The sequence below is a fragment of the Salarias fasciatus genome (assembly GCF_902148845.1).
Source record: "Salarias fasciatus chromosome 23 unlocalized genomic scaffold, fSalaFa1.1 super_scaffold_20, whole genome shotgun sequence".
NCBI lineage: Eukaryota > Metazoa > Chordata > Actinopteri > Blenniiformes > Blenniidae > Salarias > Salarias fasciatus.
In genome coordinates, this window is record NW_021941230.1 from 13,325,104 (window position 1) to 13,351,886 (window position 26,783).

At 50.4% G+C, this 26,783-nt stretch overlaps 1 non-coding gene and 1 pseudogene across 1 annotated transcript; one reads left to right on the forward strand and one right to left on the reverse strand.

The window, feature by feature from the left end:
• Positions 1-453: 453 nt before the first annotated feature.
• LOC115383827 (CLIP-associating protein 1-B-like) lies at positions 454-26,449 on the forward strand (annotated as a pseudogene).
• On the reverse strand, positions 2,860-2,988 carry LOC115384274 (U4atac minor spliceosomal RNA). The gene has a single exon (XR_003930868.1). It is a non-coding gene; the product is annotated as a U4atac minor spliceosomal RNA (small nuclear RNA).
• Positions 26,450-26,783: the final 334 nt, after the last annotated feature.

A 26,783-nucleotide genomic window follows, 5' to 3' on the forward strand; every position in this document is an offset into this window, starting at 1 on the left:
AAATGTCTTATATTTTGCATTAAGCAAGTATTTGTGGAATTATGGTGTCATAATCTTGACATGATGGGGCATAATTACAAGATTGTGTTGTTAAAAGAAGAAATTAATGTTTGTAATGTATGTAATGTTTTTAATATATCATTTGTCAATTTCTCTGCTGAATGAATAAAAACCCACCTTGAATCTTGATTGGCGTGTGAAGTGACCAATAGGATTTTCTTCTGTCTGGGGGCGGGACTTCTGGTGGGCGTGTCTAGCAGGGTGTCATACCCTCATTCCACCAGCGGGTGTAGCAATGCAGCGTCTCTCAGCAGGATCTACGGTGTCCGGAAAGGGACAAGATTTGCCTTATTGATGCAAATATTAATTTTGTAATGTTTTAAAGACTGTAAATGTGCTATAAATAAATAAATGGATGTTTTTATGGAACTTCATGTTGGGGAGAGTTAAGCAATGAAAGCCACAGAAGTGAGAGAGAGAGGGATGCGCTGTGATGTAAAGTAACGGTAGTTAGTGGCCGGAGGCAGCGTCGCCACTTGTGACTTTTTCCTTCTCTGGGAGTCTATCCGGTGAGTGTACGGACACCCGGTCACCGCGTTAATAAGTCCCCTAATTAACCCCGCCGGGGACGGGGGAGCACCCGCTGAAGGGACCGGAGCGGGTAGCGGCTCTCCCCCCGGGGACCGTTACCGAGCTAACGGAGCTAGCCTCGCTCGGACCGCAGCGCAGGGAGACGCTGGCTGCTGTTAGCGCGTTAGCCGCGGAAGCTAACTGCTGTGTTAAACTGTGTAAAATTCAACCTTCACCGCTTATAACACCTCTTAACGAGGAGCTAAGGCAAATTCACCTTCAGCCGAACCCTCGATAACATCTGTATCTCTGTGGAGCCCGTTGAGTCTGCTCTTGATGGATGTGTCAGTTTGAAAACTAACATATTGTTATTCTTCAAACTGAAATATGAAATGAGATGTGATTCAACTTTCTTTGTCTGCAAAGTTTACAGTAGAGCAACAGTTTAATGGTGACTGAAATGTACTAAACAGACAAATTTTTGCGCATTTAAGGTTGGATTTATTGTAGCTTTATCATCTGCTGTTTCTTCATTAAGCAATAATACAGGCGTAACAATGCACCCCGTTACTTTTTAAGTCAACCTCATTTAGTTTGAGTTTGACCTAGTGTCTTTTCATGTTCAAGCAGTAAATTGTGTTTGTTTGTTTTGTTTTTTTCAAATGTGGACCATTCTGGAACTCAATCTGAAGAAGATATGTAGGATTATTTGAAGCCAGCCCAGCAGTCGATCCCACCACCAGTTCAGGTTCTGGTGGTCCACACGTGAAGACAAAGGGAGTTTTGTTGAACCTTTTTGACCTCTGGCAATCATGGAGGAGGAGGTGAGAGCAGAATACCTGCTGGACCAGGTGATGCAGAAAGACGTGGGCAGGAGGCTCCAGGTGGGCCAGGACGTGATCGACCTGATTCTGGACCAGGAGAAGTCTCCAGACCTGGAGCAGGATCAGAGCATCCTGGACAGGATGGTGGACGCCGTGGCCAGTTCCTGGGTCAACTCCAGCAACTTCAAGGTGAGCTGAGGACAGTGGATGTGAAATGCTGTCTCTGTTGATTTAAAGAAGATGGTGTGATGAATGATTCACTGTAACATACATCAACATGAAGCAACTGAGCAGCCATAAAACTCAACTTTTGTTTAATTCTCTGACAGAGCCAAGTTTGAAATGCAATACGACTTTACATTGTGCAACACTGCAAAACATTTTCGCATGTGTCTCGTGATGTTGTAGAAAAGAGTGATCTTGTTCTGACATTGCAGTTAAAAGAGTTTAAACCATTATAGACTTCATCATCAACTTGTGGGACTGAGCAAACTGCCCTGAAAGCCTGTGATAAACTGGAGAGCTGCTTCCAGGGCATTAGGATGTGACCAGAAGATTAAATGTTGGCATTTATAGAAAAAAAGATAGTTAAGAGAAGAACAATGATCGAATCTGTCACACCCTCTCAGATTAGAGCTGCACGTTGCCTCGAAGATCTGCAGACACATGTGCTTCAGCAGGTTGACAGACGCTGCGTCTCTCCACACTGGCCTGGAAACACAGTCGCCTCTGGTCCGGGTGCCGTTAACGGGGACACAGCTCCCAGGCGAATGTCAGCCTTGCTGGCTGTGAGCTTAATTTACCAGCACCATTAGCCCATTTTCCCTCCCTCAGTGATGAAGCAGACACAGGCAGGAGCGGCCCTCGCTCTTTATTGTTTGGTCAAAGTCATCAGTTAAGTGTGAGTGAAGGATGGAGTAGAACTCCTTCATGTGCCATTAGTCTAATGACTGCTGTCAATCGATCAGGCACTGTAAATTAAAAGCTTGCCCGACCAGTGACGAATACAGACCCTTAATGACTCCCCCTGACAGTAAAAGTCAACATTTACATGTGAGGCAGTGAGCAGAGCCGTCTCGCGCCTCTTTAAAGGCCACATTAGTGAAAAACTCTGAGTACTTACTGCATCTTTCTCTTGAACTGCAGTATAACCTGAAGCAGAATGTACATGCTGATGGTGTGATATTGATCCTGTAACTGTTATCGAATGGATTTATTTTGATGCCATGGTAGTGGGATTTTTAAAAAAGCCAGTTGCCCCAATTTACTTGTATTACTGTGCTTTATGATTGTGAGTAATTTAATGATTTTACATGGTTTTGGAGTTACAGTTAATGAGAATTACAGTTTAGGCTTGAGCTGCATTTATGACATAGATGCTGTACTTCATGTTGTCCTGCAGAGGGCGGTGTAGGACGATAAGCTTTATTTTGAACAGTTGGTTTATTCTCTCATCGCTTTAGAGAGTTTCCAAAATTGCACCGTGTCCCGCAGCCGAAGCTCAGGTGGTGCTCATGTGTTGTTATGGTGTCAGCAGGGAGACTCTCACTACGCGTTCATTGAGCTTCCCATTCTGCCCCATGACAAGGAAAGTTAACCGTGGTGGTTCAGAGGCTTTACTGTGAAGTCGTCACACCGTCCTCACTCAGGGTTTCATATCACTTCCGGGTTTTATCCCGCGGAGTGACGGATTGCAGCGGTCTGTGTCGGTTCTCCGCCTTCAAAGTTCATTTCTTTAATGTTTTCATGGTTTTTTTTAAGCAAAAACTCTTGGTTGTGCTGGATTACCCATGATCCTTTGCGGCTCCTATTCAAATGCGTTGCCGTGCCTCATTGCTCGGTGTGCGTGCTTGCGTGCGTGTGCGTCTCTGCGTGCGTGCTTGTACGTGTGTGCGTGTGTCCTGTCCCAGGTGGTCCTGCTGGGGATGGACATCCTGTCGGCGCTGGTCAGCAGGCTGCAGGAGAGATTCAGGACGCAGGTTGGAACTGGTGAGCAAATCAAGTTTGATTCTGTCAAGGAGGAAAGAAATCTCAAATTCAAATAAGATTGATCAAATGAGCCCTCTGATAATGTGACATTCAGATAAACTCAAATGAGAGTCAAACTGACATTTTAAAACATTACAGCTGAACTCAACGTGTGTATTTTACATTTCCATTTATCTTTATGTGATTGTGATTGCTCCCAGCATCCATGTTTATGCTTAACTATTATGTACAAATCATATTTTGGTATCATTCCTTTGAGTTATTGGAAAATCATTTTAATTTCATTTAAAGCACCTTTGAATTTAACTCCTTGTTGTCATTAAGATTTACATTTGCACTTTGATTTTCTGTTGTTAATCTTTAATTAATTTGATATATTTATATTTGTTTATTTTATTTATAGTAAAATAGTTAAAAATTGTTATCCAGATGTATTTTATATAAATACTGTGCTACTAATGTGACATAAAAAGTCACATTCAAAAGTTCAGAAGTGCAATTCAATTAATTTGTAATCTATTTCTTGCATTGAAATGTTTATTTCCACCAGTTCTTCATGTGTGAGTTGCAGATTTATTTTTTTTTGTCCAATGCTTAATACCAAATTGTCAAAATTCTTGAGGAAAATGTGTGAGATTTAGCATTTAACCATTTATTTAGATTTGCAGAAAGCGTCTGTAAATGTGGCCGTTAATTCTGAGAGCAGGAAAGATGAAGCTGTGGTGACATTCGGTCTTTCGCTCGTCTCTCTGAGCCGTTTGTGTTTGTCTCCTCAGTTCTTCCGAGTCTGATCGATCGACTCGGAGATGCCAAGGACCAAGTCAGAGACCAGGACCAAGCCCTTCTGCTGAAGATCATGGACCAGGCCGCAAACCCACAGGTGCACGATAACACACACACACACACACAGAAATTTTCCTTTTTCTTTCTTTTTTTTTTCAACACTTTTAAAATCCACCCTCTGTGTGTGTGTGTGTTTCAATCTCCAGTATGTGTGGGAGCGAATGATGGGAGGCTTCAAACACAAGAACAACCGGACCAGAGAGGGACTCTGCCTCTGTCTCATCTCCACCCTCAACGTGTGAGTTTCTACGCTCCTTTAAAGTCAGAGCCATGAAACTCCGGCGCGGTTTGTGGATGTGATCATGAGCAGAGATGAATCATATCGGTGGATTTTAGAGCCTGAAAAAGCTTTTTTTGGTTGCAGCTAATGTGAATTTGTGTTATTGTAATCATTTAGTGGATTTCTAATGCCCTGATTAGACTGAAATGAAGAGTGATTTATGAAACAAAGGGCTTGTTGTTGACCTGTTGTGTGTTGTTTCGTTCAGGTTTGGATCTCAGAGTCTGACGCTCAGCAAAATAGTTCCTCACATCTGTAACCTCCTCGGAGACCCCACCAGTCAGGTAGGACTCTAAAGACATGTGAAGTGGAGCAGGTGAATAAATAATTAACAAACTGAACATAGTTTGAAGAGCACCTCAGACTAATGTTCTCTTTATTGCTGGAGCTATATGAGGCCCTCTTTATTCAAACTTCAAAACAATCCTGCAGCAGAGAAGCAGCTAAAACCTTCTCAAGTGTGTTTGAGCAGCCGCTGCCTCGGTGTTTGACTGCCCTCTGGTGGTCGAGAGCAGACACTACGTCTCAGTACGGCCCAGCAGAAACCCTGTCAGGCCTCTGGCTGCTGTTCTCAGAGAAACGTAGGAATCCTTCAGCTCAGTGGCGTCCTCCGCCCGTCACTCTGATAAGACGGCCGCAGCGCTCAGTCATCACCGGAATCTGACTTCCTCCCAGCACAGGATGCCGTGCCCATGAACTTTTCCTTCCTCGCTCTTCACTCTGGATGATTTTATCTGCCTGGACATTGTCATTGAACAGAAGCAGACGCAAGTTGTACATTTTCAAACCTTTTGCACAGTGACCCAGGGTGTATTTTTTTGTTTGCTTTTTTACCACACATTTAATAATAAACAAAAAAAAAATTTTTCCAGCATGACAGCTTGTAAACATGAATACTTTTCCCCGTTGGCCTGCAGGTGCGAGACGGAGCCATGAGCTGCCTGGTGGAGATCTACCGCCACGTGGGAGAGCGGGTGCGGATGGATCTGGGAAAGAAGGGCCTGCCTCAGTCACGGTACGGTTCAGATCGTCTGTGAATTCGTCTCTTATTGCGATTAGCATCAACACTGCTGTTTAGCTCTCAGCCAGTTCCGGTTGCAGTTGCATTGACACTGAGTAAATGAGTTTTAATTGTTAGAATTTTACCCAGCAGGCATTGTGGTAGCCCGTTGGGCTTTGGAGCCAGAGAGTCTGCGTGCTGAGCTGCTGTTTATCTGCTCTGTGGGGAGTTTTCAGTGTGCAGGTTTCCGTCCAGCGGAGCTCCTCGTGTCTCTAACCGCTGCTCGCCTCCTCCACTCTGTCCAGGCTCAACGTCATCTTCAGCAAGTTCGATGAAGTCCAGAGGTCGGGGAACATGGTGCTGTCGCCATTGACAGGTGAGATCACAGCAAACGCTCCTCAGTGTTTTTACACCACCGTCACCCGCACAGCAGACCCTGGATCCCTCATCACATCAGAAGTAGCATAAACGCTTTATTAAGATGTGAACTTGTGTTTCTGGGATTAGATTTTCGTGCATTTTCAGAAATTTATTCAATTGCTGACTTGAAAAGATTCAAACTTAATTACAACAATAAGAAATCTGTCGAGAGAGTGTAAATCTGTCAGATGAAGGACTCCTTAAAGGTCCAAATTTCTCTCCCATGACTTATGTTTTGATTGATTTGACCTTGTGCTTCTCATGACGGTCGGAGAAACAGTGAACGTTTAAACTTGTTGATTGTTACAGTAATCATCAACAGCACATCCAACAGCTCCATCCTGAAAACAGTGATCATTCAGTTAAAGGGATGAAATTTGAATCTGCTGACTGTTTGCACAGATGAAGAAGAGAAGCTTCATCTCACCAAACTCTCGCTCTCCTTGGTTTCCACCCTTCGCAGCAGGCTGGGTTTGTCGTCTTTCAGTCTGAACGTAACCTGAGCAGGTTTCTTTGTGCGCTCGGCTGAAAGCGAGGAGGCCACAGTGACCCTGCAGAGTCTGCAACAGGAAGCTTTGCTCAGGGGGAGAAGCAGCTTCCCCGAGCACGTGCTGGGGCTGGTGTCTGAGTTTTTTTTTTTTTGTTGTTGTTGTTCCTGTGCAGATTTCAGCCCTCAGTGACATTAAACTGGCCTATGGGTCTTTTGAGGTGTCGGCTCAGAGCTGACTGGCCCGATCGCTGCGGTCACGAGGCTCCACTTTCATCTCCCAGCGCCTGTCAGCTTAGGAGAAAAAAGCTGAAAAGATGAGGCCGCATTTCTTTAGGAAAACAACAGGATTATTTTAACTTGACTTTATCACGTTTCAGTTGGAAAAGGTGCGTGTGTTCACACCATTCTGCTTCTTGGCTTGTATTACTTGTAATAGTTGTCATGTTGCTAGATTTGCCACATTCAAGTGCATGTATTTGTGCACAAACGAAGTACCAAACCTGCGACCTGATGCACAGTTTGACTGATAGAAAGGCAAGAAAAACATGCAGCAGCTAAACTTCATACGTGGACGTTTGCAATAAGGTGATGGCAGATGAGTGCTTATAAACCGAAGGGAGGCAGGAGGTGGAGGGAAAAGGGAGGAGGAGGAGGGAGGAGGCGGGCAGCAGGGCATCAGCCTCCGCTCTCTGACAGGACTCCAGCGATTCTCCTCCGCTCAGCGTGTTGCTGCGAGCCGTCCACTCGTCTGCAGGCGACTTCATCAGCATCAGGTTGGTCATGTTGAGAAAGAATCGGTTGCGATTTTAAGTGCTCAGTAGTAATAACTTTAAAAGCATGTAGCTGCAGAGGGATGGTACTGAGGAAGAGACTCGCCGATGCATAATAATCCTGCTGCTGAGTTCTGACATGTGACACAGACCATTACATCTGAACCTTTCACTGAACTCTGCATGTTTTGGCCCGGTGCTCAGATTAAAGAGAACCTGTTGGAGCTAAAAGATGTTTGACTTTGAGTAAAAAGCAAACTGGATGTAAACTTTCAGCGTCCTGCTTGAATTTGACATCCATTCGGGATGTATTGAAGGCAGAGAATGAAGTGTTGCATGTTGGAGAAGTAACCTCCATGCAGGCTGTTTTCTCCAGACTCCAGTGGGCTCGGTGTGTATTTCTATATCTGCGCATGCGAATGAAGCTGTGATGAACAGCCCGGCTGCTCCGGAGGTCCTGCAGGGAGCCGCTGAGAGACGAGGCCATGCTCCCGCTGCCAGCAGGACTTAGGTTGCACAGTGTGAACGCTCCTGAATAATGAAGGCCATGTGAAGGCAGCGGACAACACTGAAGTTCGGCGAGAGGCAAACACAGAGCGAGATCAAACGGTTAAAAGGTTTTATTTTTAATTTTTAGAGTGGTTGTGTTGAAGTTGATAGATTATTCACCTCAGGACATTTCAGGCCAAAATACTGGAAAATCTAGCTTTAAAAGTTGAAGTTTCTCCTTTGGAAAGGATTTAAAGCCACGTGTGGGAATATCTGTGTTCTGTATCTGGTGAGAAAGCTGAATGAAGCCTGAACGCCGTGTGGGAATATCCCTCCCACTGTTGTTCCAGTGGGTGGGGGTGGACGGGGCAGCAGGGGTGTTGTTCACCGAGTGAAAAGACTGAAACTTGTGTCATTCTCAGGTTTACCTCTGTACATATCGATCAGCTGATTGGATCTGTGCAGGCACTCGGAGCCACTCTCCCACGCCTCCCGGCTCCTCTCCGGCTCCGCCTCGCCCCTCCACGCTCATTTTCTGAATTTGGATCAGGCCGGTCAGCCGTCAGACTCGATCAGGCTCTGGAGACTTTCATTCGCTGGCAGGAGGGAGACTTATTACCTGGTGTGTGGAGAAGGTGCTTAATTAGTCACAGTGAGTCTGACACGATGATGCTGAGTTGTTTTGCCGCAGTAACGAAGCTTCCAAGCCTTTATCCGGTTGCATCTTGACTGGAGTTTCTGCAGAAAACAGGGGCGTCCTTCAACAAGTCGTTTTGCAGTACGTATTGTTTGAACCCCTCTGACTGGACAGTGATCACTGCTGTGTGTTTGGAAGAAAAGCTTCAGAATGTTGTTCGCATGGTTCAGAGTGTTTCTTCTCCTTTCTGATTCATGAAGCAAATAATGAGCGAAGGTGTGTTTCTGTACAGACCGTGGATCAACTCTGCCATCTAGTGGAGGAAATGGAAACATCATGTTTTGTTAGAAACGGAAACAAACATGCTTTTCTTTTTCTTGGACATTGCTGAAAATAGGAGGTGGAGCTTGTTGATGGCATGAAGCATTTTATGAATCCTTTCCAGATGTGGCTTACAGCTGTTTCCCCACCAAACAGGACAAAGGAGCCAACTGGAGCTTTGAGATAAGCAGCTGTGCCAGTTGTTTTTCCAGCAGTCGTCACATGTTTGCTCGCTGTCATTCGCTACAGATGACACTTTCATTCAGCGCCTTCTCTCCGGTGATTTGGCATCTCTTCAGGATAAATCGGCTTTTGTTCCTGACGTGCTGTCAGTGGCGTGCTGACCTTGCCGGGATGAAAACATTCCAGCTGTTGGTTTCTCGGCAGCTGACACGAACACCAGCCGAGCGGCAGCGTCTCTTCATCTCCCCCCCTGGTCCTCCTCCTCCTTTCCTGAGTCATCCCCACACTCATCTCTGACTCCTCCCGCTGGCTCCGCCCCTCCCTCCCCTCCCTTCCCCTCCCATTGGCCGCCTCGTCTGCTCCCTCCTCTTCATCCCTTCTCTTCCTCCATCCTGGTCCCCGCCGTGTCTGATGAGGTAGAGGACGAGGGCATGTCGAAGCACATGCTTGGTGACGGCAGAGGAGGGAGGCTTCTTCCTCCCCTTTTCTTTTCTCCTTGACGATGTGAGGAGGCCGGAGAGGTGGAGGACTCTTTGACTGAGCGGCGGCATGCTGAGGAAGCTGGTGTGCAGGCGGATCTGCTCCTGTAAGCCGCCGCCGCCGCCGCCGCTGGATGCAGGGACAGATTTCATCCAGGAGCATGTCTGCGTCAGGTCAAATGTAAACACAGCAGCAGGATGTTTTAGCATCCCGCTCGTAGCTGAATTGTTGCGTGGACAATGCACAGGATGCAGGGCTGCTGCGTGGAGCGTCTGAGAGCAGGAAGCTGCAGAAAGACAACAGTCTGTGCACGGTGAAGAAGGTTGAGCTGATAACTTTGTGTCTGTCAAGGTTGCACTTATTCTGATGGCTGGTTTGGCGGCGTGTTGTGTGATTGTGTCCTGGTAGTTAGTTTGGTTGAATGTTTGAACAGTGACGAGGAGCTTAATGACTGACTGTCAACATTTGAGCACATACTGCGTTCTGTCTTTAACTCCTTCAGACATTTTTGGACTTCTGCCGCCGGCCAAAGAGCAATGAGACAATTTTAGACTAGTGAACTGTTGACTTTGTATTTTTGTGGGTGGGATCATAAAGCCAACAGGACGGAACCGTCACTGAGACACGTTTCAGGATCTTTCACTTCCTGTTTGCTCACAGCGCTTCCAGTTGTCTTCATGACATTTTTGGGAATTTGCAGAGCAGATCGATATCCACTTAGCAGCGTCTCTCCAGGGTTAGCAGGAGCCACAGCTCCATGTTTGGCTTCAGTCCAACGAAATGCAGCCGCTGTGTTTCACAGGGATATTTTCATGAATGAGAAAACCCTGCAGAGCCGATGAGCTGGTTACTGGATATTGGAAGGTGCTGCGTGGAGAAAAGAGCTGCTGCACGACGATACATGATGGTTGAACTGGCTCTGTTTGTGTGTGTGTGTGTGTGTGTGTGTGTGTGTGTGTGTGTGTGTGTGCGTGTGCGTGTGCGTGTGTGTGTGTGTGCGTGTGTAAACTTTGAATAATGAAAAAGGATTGATCGATGGCTGGGTGGATTCCTGTCTCGCCCTCTGCCCCGTCGTCCACCACATCAGGATTTTCCACGAGGACGAGCCTCTTTAAGCTTCTTGCTGATTTGTTTGCTTTGGATTAATTTTACGAAGTACTTTGAGTTTAGTTTGTTTTAGTATCGACCGCTGAAGACGTCCAGTCGTTTTCGTCTTTTTCTGCTCTCTCTTGCTTATAATCTGTGATAATCATCTCTTGTACTGAGCGTTTGCGCCGCTGTGCTCAGTAAATCGGTTTTCTGTGATCAGAGAGAGTGTGTTCATTCTGCGGCGGCCGCTCTGCCTCCTCACTGGGAACACTGGGCCGGTTGTTCCCTTCATTGCTGGAGCGTGGCGTCTCCGTCCTCCTGCTCGTGTCTCGCTCTGTAAGTTAGCTGTGTTGGTGATGGAGGAATGTCAGTTATGACCTCCGCATCAGCTGAAATGCACGACGGTCCGGCTGCCTGCTTTGCATTGCTCTCGTGCTCGGCGGAGGCGTTTCTTCTATGCAAGGACTTGTTGTTTCGCCACATGACCACAACGCAGTCGCCCTCTCTCTCTCCTCCCAGACAAAAACTTTGAGGACGATGACTCGGTGGACGGCGGGCGCTCCTCGTCCTCATCCAAAGGAGCCTCGCTGTCGGGGAGGAAGCCAGTGAGCATGGGTTCGTTTCGGCGCCCCGCCTCCGGCTCCAGCGCCAAGTCTGCAGGTCAGAATCAGCACGGCGCATTCAGGACACTGTTCATGCCATTTGTGTTAAAGGTAGAAAATATCATTGAAAAGACTGGGAGTGACGGTTGAAGTTGTCCCTGCAGGGCGGGACGGCTCGGGGGCGGGAGCTGTAGACGAGGAGGACTTCATCCAGGCATTCGAGGATGTTCCAACAGTGCAGGCAGGAAACCTAAACCCTTTCCACAAAGACCTTTTACTTATCAACTAAAGTTTCCTCCTTTGAATTCTGTCCGGTCCGCCAACCGTCCTGTCCGTTCCTCTCAGATCTACTCCAACAGGGAGGTGGAGGAGGCCATGACGAAGATACGAGACGTGCTGTCGGATGACAAGCGGGACTGGGAGCTCCGAGTGGCAGCTGTAAGCGGCCGCGGCCTCGTTCTCTGTCCGTCGCGTCTCAGCTGGAGGCGTCAAGTTCATTTAAAAAAAAATGTCTGCTTGATTTCCTCAGCTGAAGAAGGTGCGATCCCTCCTGCTGGCCGGCGCCGTCGAGTTCGACGGCTTCCCACAGCAGCTGCGCCTGATGGAGGCGGCGTTCAAGCTCTCTGCCAAAGACCTCCGGTCTCAGGTGGTGAGGGAGGCCTGCATCACTCTGGGGTAAGAGGGCAGAGGTCGCATCGCGCTTTGGGCTCCCGCGTCTCCCTTCAGCGGACCTCATCTGGATCTCTGCTTCTGTCTGCAGTCACCTGTCCTCGGTGCTCGGCAGCCGGTTCGACCACGCCGCGGAGGCCATCATGCCCACCCTCCTCAACCTGGTCCCAACAGTGCCAAAGTCATGGCCACGTCCGGCGTGGCCGCCATTCGCCTCATTCTCAGAGTAGGTGGCGGCTCCTCCTCAGACTCCCAAGACTTTCTGCTGCTTCTTCTCATTCCGCTGTTCTCACGAGCTTTTTCCAGACGCACACAGACAGATCCCATTAAAGCAAGAGATTTAATTCAGATTACAATCTTTCTTCTTTAATCTGTTTTTTTTTTTTGCAGCACACACACTACCCTCGCCTCATTCCCATCATCACCAGCAACTGCACCTCCAAATCTGTGGCTGTCAGAAGGTGAGAGACCCATTCACCTTTTTATAAATGACATTCTTTTATTGACATTATAATATTGTGAATGCGTTTCAAATTCATAGTCATTGTTTTATGATTTAACTTTGCTCTCTGTGAAACAATATTTGCGTTTTTAGAATTTTCTTTATGATTCATGAGTTGAGAAATGTCTGTTTGTTCCTTTCTTTGTGTATTTCAGTATTTTCTGATGTTCATTTCCTCGTTTCATTCCGGCGTTGGTCTTATTGGTTCGTTGTTTTGCAGGCGCTGCTTTGAGTTCTTGGACCTGCAGCTGCAGGAGTGGCCGACCAGCTGCCTGGAGAGGTGGGCGTCAAAAACTAATGCAGATCAGTGTGGAGCAGGCTGATTGTCCACCAGGTTATCTGAGCATTGTTCTGCCAGTGGACAGACTTCATGACAAGGCTCCTTGACAGGAAATCAGAGACGGCGCAAGTCAAGGTCTATCTGAGTGGTTTCCATGGCGATGCCAGGGGGGGGGGATCTCTGTCTGCCTCCATAAAGGCTCATTGTGTTTCTGCCCGGCTGCTTCCTGCAGCCACCGCCGCCTGGGAGAAACCCGAGCCCGCCCTCTGGCATCAGGGGAGCGCTCGGCTTCTCTCCCGTCACTCAGTCACCGTTTGAGAATTTATTTCACCCGAGTACAAATCACACCCCCAAAATAAAAGACGGGGATTCTCCGTTACATGCTCTTATTCTCAATGGAGAAATGACACAAGAATGAAAGATTCAGGATCGCATGCCTTCTCTCCCGAGAGCCGCTGTATACATTACACAGCAAACCCCGGAGTATTGATCACGGGAGGGGAGGCCCACCCCGCAGTATTGATCGATCGAGCTCTGAAAGCCCAAAGTGTTGCTTCGTCTGGTGGAGTTGAGATTTGAGAGCAGATGGGAGAAGTGACTGCACCCTTCAACCAAGGATCAGCCTGCATGCCGGTCAATCCCTGGTCAATTTTTTCAAACGTGATCAATATGTAATTGCAGACACGCAGCCGTTTAATGGAGACCATAAAGAAGGGGATCCACGACGCCGACGCCGAAGCTCGCTCCGTGGCCAGAAAGTGAGTCAGTCCTGGGTTTTCTTCATGAAGTGCCGCCGTGGCAGGACGCGGCGTCTGATGGCGATTCACGCTGCCGTTGCAGGTGCTACTGGGCGTTCCACGGTCACTTCCGCCGCGAGGCGGAGCAGCTGTTCCTGGGGCTGGAGTCGTCCTATCAGAAAGCTCTGCAGGCTCACCTGAGGAGCGGAGACAGCATGATGTCGCTGCCCGCCTCCGATCGCTCCTCTTCCTCGTCTCAGGAAAGTCTCAAGTGAGCCCACTTTTCCTCCTCTTCCTTCTCGTCAATGTATTGATGGCCTGGAAAGGCAGTAGTCCCCGTGAAGGGCACAGGCGGCTCAGCTTTTGTGGAAACATTTCTCAACAGTTTGACATTCTAACGTTCCCACAACGCCACTTCATCTGCAGGCATAAGTGCAAAAGCTTCAAATCTGACTTCCTTCCTCTTTTCTGTTAATTCAAACATACCTTGTGAACGTATTCTTGGCCTGATTGATCTCTTCGCTGTTTGTATCAGTGAAATCAGAGTATTGATGTTTCGATGTGTGGAGTGGTGATTGCGTGTCCGCATGCCGTAGATTCACTGATTCACATTTTGTTTTTGTATTTTTTTTCCTGTGCTCTTGTCCTCACAGTCGCCCCTTGTCTGTAAAAAGCAGCGTTGGACACAGCGCCACCAGATGTAAGGACAAACCAAACTCTGTCTGCTCAACATGCTGCAGTGTTTTACATTTTCTGGAGGAGTAAAAAAATAATCACGTTTTAGAGAGACCGAGGTCAGGATTTAAGGGCGAAGGGCGCCACATGTGACCCTTGGCCTGTGAAGAGAAGCTTTGAGCTGCTTCAGTTGATTTCATCTGTCGCCCTCCAGCCAAACCCTCCCACGCCTCCCGGGCGCCTGCCTCGGCCCTGCCTCCCAGCTCCCTGCAGCGCTCCCGCAGCGACGTGGACGTGAACGCCGCCGCCACCGCCACCGCTCGCACCCGGATGCCGGCCGTGCCGTCCGCCGCCGCCCCGTCGTCGCCGTTCAGCTCGGCCTCGGCCCTCCCTCCCGGATCGTACGCCTCGCTGGGTGAGACCGCCGCTCCTTAAACACGTTGTAGTTTTCTGCGCTGCCGGTGAAGCCCGGTCGGGTCGACTCTGCTCACGGATTAACATCCTGTTACTTTCCCTCTGCCGCGACGCTCACCGCTCAAATGAAATCCTGCCGTGTTCCCGCCCGCTCACCTCTTCGTCCACATGTCAAACTTAACCTCTTGACCCTGAAATCCTGTTGTGTCTCTCCCGGGCTCGCCCACCTGCCAGACGGCTCGTGGTCTGTTAATGCGGACGGTAAGCTGTGTGACGACGCTCCTTCCCGTGTCCTCAGTGTGTGTTTGACCCTCATCAGTCCTTCAGGTGGTGTCTGTGGTAGAAACGTTGCTGCATGGACTGTCTCAGCATGGTTTACCTCAAGTCCTGACGGCGCTGACTGAAACTCTGCAGGCAGAAAACACCAGGCTGAATCCGTTAATACTCGACAGCCCAACAAAAAAAATGATTCTCATCTCCGTCTGGAGGCCTGCAGGAAGCTCATGCCTGATTTACATCATTCCCGACCAAGCTGTTTAAATAATTTCAGTCATTTGTCATGGATCATGCATCTTTAAGTGGAACTAGCGTTTCCTGGGGAAGTCTTGATGCTCGAACTGCAGATCCTCTGGTAGAATTTTTTTTGGTTTATTCATAACACAGTGATGTCTGTTAGCAACGAGGGAGAGGAAAGAAAAACGACGAGGAGACGTTATCCTTAACAGGTTGAAGGTTCCACTTCTCAACACGACGGGAGACAGAGCACGATCAGCAGGGGTCACAGTCGTGCTGAAACCTCCGATGTGAATGTGGAGTCGCCTCTGGACGATGCTGCATGCGACCCGATGCCTGCATCCGTGTCTTCGCACACCGTGGTGTTTTTCTGTGAATGGGCATCACTCAGCCATCCGTTCTGTGTCCGACTGTCTCCTCACAGTCTGTTCTCGGTGAAACCTCATTCACCACAGTTTGACGGGAACTCCAGCCTCTGGAGTTGCACCGTCTCTACACCTTCACTTGAACCTTCAAAGTGTTTCTGCTTTTTTTTTTTCCTGGCAGCTGGAGTGTTCTCTCTTCACTGTTTGTTACTGCTTGTTTGAATCGAGTGGAGTGTGTTCACGCCACCCCTCTGCCGCCCGTCCTCACTCTCTGCTGCTCGTCTCCTCCCTCTGCAGGGCGGGTGAGAACCAGGAGGACGAGTGCGGGGAACGGCCCGTCGGTGACGGACAGCCGCGGCCGCAGCCGGGGGAAAGTGGTCTCGCAGTCTCAGCGTGAGCGTCTCGCGCAAAACACGACATCGCTCAAGGAAAAGAAATCAGCCGAGACGTTGTGTGAAAACCGGACTCTGTTCTCTGCAGCCGGCAGCCGCTCCGGCTCCCCGGGCCGCCTGCTCAGCTCCACCTTCGGCAGGATCCCCCGACCGACAATGGGCACCGCCGCCGCCTCGTCCTCGGGCAGCGCCACCACCGGCCGACCCCGAGGCCACCGCAGCCAGGGCTGCAGCCGAGAGACCAGCCCCTCCAGATCCGGGACAGGTCAGCATTTTGATTACTTTCTTGGAAAGAGATGATTTTCAACTTTTATTTGCAATCCAGCCCTTTATTCATGTGGCCCTTTGAACCGACCACAGGGAGCCAACGGGCTGCCGCTCTGCTCTGGTTTACGGAATATTTAGAGCTCATAGGTCTGAGAAGTTGTCCTGTGGGTTTTGGGTTGTATTCTCACTGAAGCTCCTCAGATTCAGCTTCAGCTCAGGTCTTGTGAAGCAGTGAAGGTGAAGCAGGGCTCACTCAAACTGACCTGCATGCCTCGGCACAGTAACCCTCCCGGAGCGCCGTCCTGTCGCACTAACCCTGCAGCCGGACTCTTCCTCCTCTCCCCGCCTCACTAACGCCCTCTGCCTTCCGCTGTGTGGGTCTGGCTCTGCTTCCTGTCACTCTGTCTGTCTCTCTGTCCTCCGCCTGCGCCGCCTCTTCAGCCCGGAGTAGAATCCCCCGGCCGAGCATGAGTCAGGGCTGCAGCCGCGAAACCAGTCGCGAGAGCAGCCGCGACACCAGCCCCGCCAGGGGCTTCTCCCCCCTCGGTGAGTACAACCCCCATCACCTCTGGGAAACCTATCCAACACATCCTTCACATCAAGCTGATAAATAAACCTCCAGAATAAGCCTGAGCGCCCTTTATTCACATCTTCAAAAGTAAGAATGTAGATCAGGAATCGGTGCGAGGAGTAAATCCGGTTCATCAGTTGAGCGCAGCATGTCTTCCTGCCCTGCGTCCGTCGGGCTCTCTGCATGCTCTGACTTGCTGCAGCCAGGTGGGAGTTCTAACCGTCCCTCCTGGTATTTTCTAACTGTGTGTCCTCTTGCAGTGACCCGCCGTCACTCCCGTTCAACCAGCGCCCTGTCCTCTGCAGAGTGCTACTCAGGTTGACCGGCCAAGCATCAGAAAAAGAGAAATAAGATCCCCTCCATGTTTCATTAAATACCCAGTCATGCTCATTTACCTGCCGCTGAGTCTTTTCTTTCCCTGCATGGCCGAACCCGCTCACAGTGGTCAGCGATCATCAGCGCTCAGACTGATGCTTTGTTTTCCACTGGAGCAAACCTCAGAACCAAGTTTCTCACTTTGGTGCACGTGGCGCAGCATATTCACTCACCTGCAGGGGCGACAGTGAGCACCAGCCAGGCTTCCACCATTCTGACCGCATCAATGATGATGTTTTTCATTATTATGAGGATTTCATGATGACTGATAACAGGAAACGCAGCATATTGTGAAGAAACTCTCCTTCCTCTCCTGGATTTTGTGCTTTATGTCATGCAGGTTGCGATGCTTCTGTTGTGCACACATTGTGACTTGATGTGTGTGCTGTTTTCAACATTTTGATTTTGCACTGCTTATTTTTGTGTTTTGCATTTTCTTTAAATGTTTATTTTAAGAAAAAAGAAAAGTGCATCAGCTTGAAATATAAACCTTCCTTAGTTATCGGCCTGTGTTTTGGTAAAGTTTCATTTCCTGCTCCGGACCTTGGTTTGCTCTGTTCCCTCTTGTCAATGTTGACGCCTGAAAGATAATGGAAGCAGACAGCAAGAAGAAAGCCTCAAAAGCACACACATAACACTATCTTTACCTTGCTGCTGTGGTTTAATTTAGCTGAAATGACCGCAGTCCTTTCAAATATAAACAGAAAAACGTGATAATGGATCAGTGCAGGAGTCTGGAAGATGGGTAAATATAGAATTATTCATGGGTGAACCTGAATACACCAACATACGAATGAATTTTTCGGCGTGCATTATGTACAGATGTGTAGGAGCTCCTGTTCAGATGTACATGTATAGAAATCATGTTTGTGTTCACCTACATGTGCACAAACAACTTTCGAGGAACCGATGAGTCTGATATAAAACTGCTCATCAAGACTTGGAATGTAGACTACAATGCAAGCTGCTGGATGACTATTGTTATACAAAGGACTGAAAATTTAAGAATATATTAGTAGATTATACATACTTCAGTCAGTATTGACAGATAAAGGACAGGACGAGATGACTTCAAGCTTCCATCTACTTTTTAAGCACGCTGAAACAAATATTACTGTATTTATTCATGTTTATAATAAATTGAGATCAAATTAAAGAAATATATATCTATTATGACTCATATTTTTGAACATCCTGATGAGAAAGCCAACTTTAATCAGTGGAGCTTCGAAATGAACAGAGGAAACTCTGGACTGTTACAAACAGCTTCCTGTTAATCTGTCCTCCTGCCTCTCTTTAACGTGTGTCACCTTGTCTCGTTCAGACCGGCTGTCCCACCAGGCTCGAATCTCGGCGTCTGTCAACGCCATGAGGATCCTGAACACGGGCACGGAGGTGGAGGCGGCGGTGGCCGACGCTCTGGTGAGACAACAGACCTCCGCTAAGACCAGGGGAAATGAAACCAGAACCAGAGCGGGCTCAGTGTCAGCAGTGGTGCAGGGGAGGTGTTGAGGTCAGGGGGTCAGGACAGCTTGGAGGTGGTGCAGTGATGTGCTTTTTCTGTCTGGACTCTGAATTTCAGCTCTTAGGAGACTCGCGGAATAAGGTAAAAAGAAAAGTAGGCGCCTCGTCATTGCATGCTGAGCATGAGTGTTGACATTCCAGCTTGCTTTTCCAGGATTACTGTCTAGTTTTTTTTCTTTGGAAACTAAAACAAAAACTCAGGCATGATTCACTTGTTGTCGACTGAAGTCAGCATGAGTTTTTTTTTTTTTTTTTACATAAAGAAGGTCAACTTCATTCATTAGAAACCTGCATGTACATCCCTGACTGACTCTGCATGGTAGATCTACAGAAACCCTCTGACTCCTGCAGTAGCGCCTGCTTTAAGGCTCTGGTTTTTAAACCAACCACCTCCCGCTGCCTGACCCCCGTCTGACCCCGTCTCCCTCTGCCTGACCCAGCGGCGGCCGGTGAGGCGGCGCTTCGAGTCGCCGGGCATGTACTCGGACGACGACGCCAACAGCGACGCGTCGAGCGCCTGCTCGGAGCGCTCGTACAGCTCACGCAACGGCGGCATGGCGCCGCACTACCTGCGCCAGACGGAGGACGTGGCGGAGGTGCTGAACCACTGCGCCAGCGCCAACTGGTCCGAGAGGAAGGAGGGGCTGCTGGGACTGCAGAACCTGCTGAAGAGCCAGAGGATGCTCAGGTGGGCTCACCAGCAGGCTCCGCCATGCTAGAAACAACGGGAATGTTTGTCAGTCTGGAAGATTTTGGATTTCTTCTCTGTTCTCAGTCGTGTGGAGCTGAAGAGGCTGTGTGAGATCTTCACCAGGATGTTCGCGGACCCGCACAGTAAGGTGAGTCCTGGTGACGCCTGCAGCTTCTGCTTCATCTCACTGCTCTCATGTCAGAACTAACCGCAGGACCGACTAACAGGGTGTGTTGTGTTTTTTTTTGTTTTGTTGCTGCATGCCTCGTCGCCGCTGCGGACTCTAACAAAACACCAGAGAGTAAGTGTTCACTCACCGTCTGACCCGAGCAGCCGCTTCACTCTGCCAGCCTCCTCCTCCTCACATCGGTACTCAGAAAGGTGGCTTTCAGCTGACTGCGAGTGTGTGTGTGTGTGTGTGTGTGTGTGTGTGCGCGTCCCAGGTGTTCAGCATGTTCCTGGAGACGCTGGTGGACTTCATCGTGCTGCACAGGGAGGACCTGCAGGACTGGCTCTTCGTGCTGCTCACTCAGCTGCTGAAGAAGATGGGCGCGGACCTGCTGGGCTCGGTGCAGGCCAAAGTCCAGAAGGCGCTGGACGTCACCCGGTGAGCAGGAGGAGGGTTTGACAGCTGGAGCCGCTGGGGGTCCTTCACTGTCGTTCTGAGTCCCGTTCTCTGCTCGGCTTCCCGCAGGGAGTCCTTCCCATACGAGCAGCAGTTCAACATCCTGATGCGTTTCATCGTGGATCAGACCCAGACGCCCAACCTGAAGGTGAAGGTGGCCATCCTGCGCTACATCGAGGCTCTGGCCCGGCAGATGGACCCGGCCGACTTCGTCAACTCCAGCGAGACGCGCCTGGCCGTCTCCCGGATCATCACCTGGACCACGGAGCCCAAGAGCTCCGATGTCCGAAAGGTAAGCAGAGCGGGACGGCGAGGAGGTCCGCTTCCCCCGACTCTTCCCCCCCCCCCGGGCGTGGCTTCTTTTTTAATTTCTCTTGTTTTGTTACAGTTTTGTTTTTTTCTTTTCACACCTTAATTTATGTTCTTCCCAACTGCCACTCCTCCATTCAACACCTCCCTCCCAGACCCTTCATAACTGGGCAGGGGAGGATTTCTCAGGCCGAGCCGCCACCGTGGCCTCTCTGCCCGGAGAGGGGAACCAGGAGGAGAAGTGCAAGCAGGTAGATGATCCAGCAGCCCGATCAGAGCAGCGTCAGCATCTTGCACTAACGGGAGGGACGAGGCTTCGGCAGAGAGCAGGACTGCCGTCAGTCAGTCTGAGGCGGTCGGGAAGGGAAGAGTCTCAGCACTAACTGTAGCGTCAAACCACAGTTTTTAGTTTGGTTTTCTGGAGTGGAGGCGTGAAACGCCGACGAAACCAACGGTGAAAAAGTAAACCGGAGACGCTTCTAATCCAGTAACCTCTGAACTTTCAGAAGCGCTTGAAGCTTTTGCGCCGTCCTGTTTTAGAATGAAGCGAGACTGCTGCATGTTCACGTCCTGCATTTGCTCTTTAACATTTCCTCTCATAAGACCTCCGACTCCTGAAGAATGAGCTTCTTCAGCGTGTTATTGTTTGAAAAGGCTTGAAGTCATGCTGTACGTGAGGTGCTGCTTTTCTGAAGTTACTGAAACCTGATGTGTGTTTGTGTGTGTGTGTGTGTGTGTGTGTGTGTGCGTGTTGCGCGTACAGGCGGCCCAGGTGGTTCTCATCGCCCTGTTCGAGCTGAACACGCCGGAGTTCACCATGCTGCTGGGCGCTCTGCCCAAAACCTTCCAGGACGGCACCACCAAGCTGCTGCACAACCACCTGAGGAACGCCAGCGCCAACAGCGGCCTCAGCATGGTAACACCGCCGTCTGACCCTCATCCTGTGACCCCTGACCTCGCACCCGCCGCAGCCTGACCAGATCAGACGCCTCCACACGTTTTTGACGGAGGTGTTCGATGTGTCTTCAGGCGTCTCCCGCTAACTCCGCCGGCCGGACGCCCCCCGCGGCAGCCTGGCAGCCGCGGCAGCCCCTCACCTCCCCACCAACTACTCCCACGGGGGCCATTCGCCCAGGTATGGCGCCATGTTGGAACGAATCAGAACCGAGTCGGTTTCACAGTCGTTCGGATTTTGTCTTCACGACCTCGCCTGAGCGGGAAGTCGCCTGTTAGCGTTTGAAAGTTCTCGGTCCGAACTGTCGTTGAGTTGATTTTCACATGAAAACATGTTGAAGGTAAAGAGTCTCCCAGAACACGAGGGCGTTTCGGGGTCCTGATCTGGACCTGATCCTCGTGTCCCATCACTCTGACGATGCCCGCTCACCTGGACGTGTAACACATCAGGTGCAAAAATTGTCCGTGCAAAGATTGACAAAACACCTGAAGCAGCTCTAAGCGTCAGCTAGAAAAACTCTGACAACAGTTTTTTTCTCATATCTGGATCTTGTCTCTTTACTGCCCCCCCCTCCCCCCCCGCTCTTCCTGCTCTTCCTTCTCTTCCTTCTCTGTCCTCCCCCTTGTTGTCCTCCTCCTCTTCCTCCTCCTCCTCCTCCTCCCCCTCCTCCCCTGGCTGTCTGCAGTCGGCTGTGGAGTTGGAGTGCAGATGGACTTTCCAAGTTCCCCCCTCCCTCCTTGGCCCCCCATGCCCCCCCTCTCCCCCCACCCTCCACCCTCTCCCCCCTCAAAGCCCTGCGTCGAGCTAACTCCCCCAGGTAACCCTGACCTCCTCCTCCTCCTCCTCCTCCTCCTCCTCCTCCTCTTCCTCCTGCGGGGTTTCACAGTCTGGGCTCCGTCTCCTGAAAACACACGACTGTTTTTTCATTTTTGCGTGTGTGAACATTTGAACTAGTGTAAACGGTGAGCTGGAGTCTCGAAGGAGTCGTCTCTCTGCCATCCGCTGTGAATCCCCTGAAGTCACAGTCTGTGCTCCCATCTCCATGTCCGCGGCTGTGTGTTGTCTCTTCGGTTTGTCGACATGCACGGCTCTGCACGCGAGTCGGACCGAACTGTAAAGCGCAGGAGAGGACGGCGGCCGGCTGCATCCCTCATCGTGTCACTCAGACGTTTCGCTTCTTTTGGTTGAAATTTAAAGGAACTCGTTCCGTCACTGTTCAGATCCTCCAAATTCCCTCAGCCTGGGCGGGACGGCAGGTTTCTTCCAAAAGAACTCTGACGTGATCACTTAGACTCACCTCTGCTCGCGGTTCCTTCCTATTCAAACGTTTCCCTCCTGTGGCGCCGCAGCATGCTGGAGTACGACAGCGAGAACCTGAACTCGGAGGAGATCTACAGCTCGCTGCGCGGCGTCACCGAGGCCATCCAGAACTTCAGCTTCCGCAGCCAGGAGGACCCTGGTGGAGCCGCTCCGACGGAGGGGAAGAAAGACGGCGTGGTGAGGCGAATCGTTTCAGCGCAGTGCAAAGCACTGTGGGATGTGAATCTGCTGACTGAGCCGCCGTTCCCTCAGCCCGGAGTGGCAGCGTCCCTGGACTCGGACGCCGTGGAGGGCGGACGCACGGCGCTGGACAACAAGACCTCGCTGCTCAACACCCCGTCCCCCTCGGTCCTTCGCCGGGCCGCGCTTCCGAGAGTACAACCCCTACAACTACACCGACGGCATGAGCACGCTGGACAAGGCCGCCCTGAAGGAGGCGCTGTACGAGGACGCGGTGGAGGCAGATCCGAGACGGTGAGGCTGCTCCACAGCGAGCAGAACCTTCACTTTTTAGAAGTTCACCTGTAAGGATTCTCATAAGCTTTTTTCTACTTCTTCAGGACGCCGGCAAGAAAGTGTGGAAAACAAGATCTCGAACCCCAAAAACTTTCCTGGTTTGTAACATTGATGTGGTTTCTGTGAGCCGTCTGTCCCCGGACTGACCACTTCCTGTGCTGCAGCAGGCCCTGCAGAGCAGCTGGAGCTGGTCGGGGAGCTGCTGAAGGAGTTCAGTCACGGCCAGGCCGGAGAGAGGGGCCCCGAGGAGCGGCGGGGAACGCTGCTGGAGCTGCTCAAGGTGGCCCGAGAGGACAGCCTGGTGGTGTGGGGAGAGCACTTCAAGACCATGCTGCTGCTGCTGCTGGAGACGCTCGGGGACCAAGACGTGAGGACGCCGCCGGCTCGCTGTCCGGACTCCTCCCCGCTCCAGGCTGAAACGTTTCCTCTCTCTCTCCGTCAGCACACCATCCGAGCGCTGGCCCTGCGAGTCCTGAAGGAGATCCTGAGGAACCAGCCGGCTCGCTTCAAGAACTACGCCGAGCTCACCATCATGAAGACTCTGGAGGCTCACAAAGACTCTCACAAGGAGGTGAGGATGATGATGATGATGATGATGATGCAGGAAGAGCCTCTGCCTCTTTGACGACGCTCCGTCACGCCGTCTCTGTCTGCTGTTGAAGGTGGTGCGGGCGGCCGAGGAGGCGGCGTCCACGCTGGCGGCTCCATCCACCCAGAGCAGTGCATCAAGGTGCTCTGCCCATCGTGCAGACCGCCGACTACCCCATCAACCTGGCCGCCATCAAGATGCAGACCAGGGCCATTGAACGCATCGTGAAGGAGCCGCTGCACCAGCTGCTGCCGGACATCATCCCGGGGCTGCTGCAGGTGGGAACAAGCCCCGCCCCCCCTGATCGCAGTGTGTGTGTGTGTTTGTTGTTTTGTGCGCGTCGGTCTCATTCTGTGCCGCTCGCCGCCGCAGGGTTACGACAACACCGAGAGCAGCGTGAGGAAGGCAGCGTCTTCTGCCTGGTGGCCATCTACTCCGTGATCGGAGAGGAGCTGAAGCCTTACCTGGCTCAGCTGACCGGCAGCAAGGTGCGCCCGCCTCCCCGCCTGCTGTGCTCCTCCCAGCACTGCTTCAGTCTGACCTCAATTAATCTGAAGCTCGTCTCTTGTCACTTCGCAGATGAAGCTGCTCAACCTTTACATCAAGAGGGCGCAGACCTCCACCAGCAACAGTAGCAGCTCCTCCGACATCTCGTCGTACTGAAGCCCTGCGGCGGCGGCGGCGGCGGCTCACGCTCTCCCTTCCAGCTCCATTCCATCGATCCCAGAGAGGAACCAGGAGCAGCGGCTCTTCCGTCTCTTCTCCTTCTTCCTTCATTCCTGCAGCGGCCGAAGCTGCTGCGACTGAAGCTTTGCTTCGCGTTAGTCAGTCCTCCACCCGACCGCCGCGCTCATGAGCCTTCGCCGCTGGTCCTCCGCCGACGTGCGGCGGAAACAACTCTCTCTTCCACCGGACGCCTCGCACTGGCGTTGGGTTTCCGTTCAGAGCTGAGACACGATTCCGAATGCGTTCTCAAACTGAGACGACTTCCTCCACGCTCTCCGCGGCTCGCAGCAATCATTCGTATGAAGTACCTTTAACTCGCCTCACAGAACAGCGTTTTGCTTCGACACGTCGGCGCCGTCTCGTCTCCTGAATGTACAGACGAGAGGCGGTGGAGCTCAGCCGCCCCCTCCTCTCCACAGGCGGTCTGGAGGTTGAACCGGACGAGTGGCACCGCAGAAGAAGAGCGTCAGCTCCGCTCTGCTGGTCAACAATGTGAAGTTCTTCTCCTTAATTGATCATTTGGCTGGCCAATGATTGAAAACGCCACAAATTCACACATACATGGATGTACATTTTAAATAAGTGGGCTTTATTTGTCACACGACGGCGGACGGGCGTGCTGTGACTCCTGTTTTTAAACCACCGTGTGATTCTTATCAGTTCGGTTTCCATCAAATAACTTTCTGTGGAGGGAAAAAAAACACTGGAAGGACACAAGTTGAAATTTTATAAAGGCGTTGGAGAACGCTGCTGCTTCTATTATGTAAAACTTGATTAAAAATGCGAAAAGCAGATCCAGCATCAGCCCGAGTGGCCAAAGCAACAATCAGTGAGGATTAATTGACGGTAGCTGTTCCGAACTTTGACATTGGTTTGATATTCTGCGTTCAGCAGAAGAACGTTGTCTGTGTGAGGACGAAAACAGACACTGAGCATTGAACTGATAATCATCACACGGGTGAGACGTCTTCGCATGTGTGTTAAAGCAAGCGGAGGGCCTCAGTCGGTCAGCAGCTCCGAGAGTCTGAATCTGAAGTATCGCAGTTTGAATGTCTGCTGTCAAATTACCACTACTGTCAGTTCATCCAATTACTGTAACCACACAACCGAGGGGGGGGTGTGTGTCAATCTGAAGGTCGCAATACAATCTGAATGTGTTGAAGATGTGCGTGTGTGTGCGTGCGTGTGTGTATGTGTGTGTCCACGTGGTGGCTGAACTCTCCTGTGTCTCAGATCAAAAAGAAGACCTCGACAATGTGAAATATTTGGCTTGGAATGGGGAGAAGAGCGCGAAGAAAGGACAATCTGAGTGACTCCACGCTGATGGAAGCGTTGTAAAAGTGCCAGAAGAAGAAGAAGAAAAACGAGAGGCGCTCATCGAAGTCTGGATATTAGCAATAAAGTGAGAAATCCAGCCGGGTTTCCACATCGAAGCACTGTAAATCTCCACATGTTCGTCCCGCCGGGCGCTTTCGCCGGTCGGTCTGCATACGTGTCGTTTTTTACCAGACGTAAGACGTTACTGCTGCTTATTACCGTACTAACTAATGCACCTCGCCACCGCCCCGCGCACGTCCTGAACCTGAGCAGGCACGGCCGTGGACGCCTGAAACAGATGAACACTACACTCCCAGGTTTTAAACCACTTCCACAAACACTAAGATGCTTCTTGAATGTATCATTTGGACTTTTGTCACTTTGTCAAAAACCCTGACGACGAGCTTCACATGAATAATGATTTCATCCCTCTGAAGCAAAGAGTTGGAATCATGTGAATGAAGCTCCACGTTTCTTCCCCTCCGGCCGCTGTCTGGCTTCAAATTGGCTTCACTCAAACAATGTATTTCACTTTTTTTGAGCAAGTGAAGCCCCAAAAGTGAAGGATTGTGTTTCTGAATAGAGTCCAGGCCTTATTACGCCTCCTCCTCGCGCACATTTCTGGGACTGTGGGACGTACTGAATCAGTGCCGCCGTCACTCTGAATGTTTCCTCCTCGTCCCGTCCCACTGATCCACCGATCCAGTGTTGTCGTCCTGTGAGAAGTCAAACCTGCGCCTGCATGCGTCCTGCACTCCACCAGGATATACACTCCGTCTCTCGCGTGAGAGTCCAAATTTAAGGGTTCAAGCGTTGCTTCCGATTTCCCGATCGTGTGCCTTCGGGTGGCAATCTGAAGAGAAGAAGACTAACCTGTACTAACAGTCCAACACGCTGCTTCTTGATGTGACGATAATAAGACACGCAGTGCTGTAAATAAGCTTGAGCAGAGACAGATCCTCCTTGAAACCACTCCCAGTGCATGGCTCCTGTTTATTTTAGTCCACGATATTTATATTCTGTTGCGTTTCCCCCTGTGTATGACTGTATATATGTCCATGTTTGGTTTCTCTTCCACCTGTGATAGACTTTACAGAACTTGAAATAACTATCAGACTTCTTTTCTTCCAGTCTCATCATTCTCTGGAGTTTTTAACAGTTTTTAAAGCCACAGAAACGCATATTCAGATTACATGAGGGGGGATGAAAGCTGAAGGTCACCAGTCCGTCACAAACACATCTTCATTAAATTTAGTCACTAATTTGCTTCGAATATTACTTTTTGCACACAAATGCATTTAATTTCGTACGAACAGTCGTATTTTGACAATGCAGTCAATTTTTTTAGCTAATTCCTAGCCCGAACTCTATTTCCCATGATGCCTTGCGGGCAGCCAATCAAACGTAGATTGGACTCAGCTGGTTGATAATCGAAGAGGCGCGCAGTGGCTCGGATGAAGATTC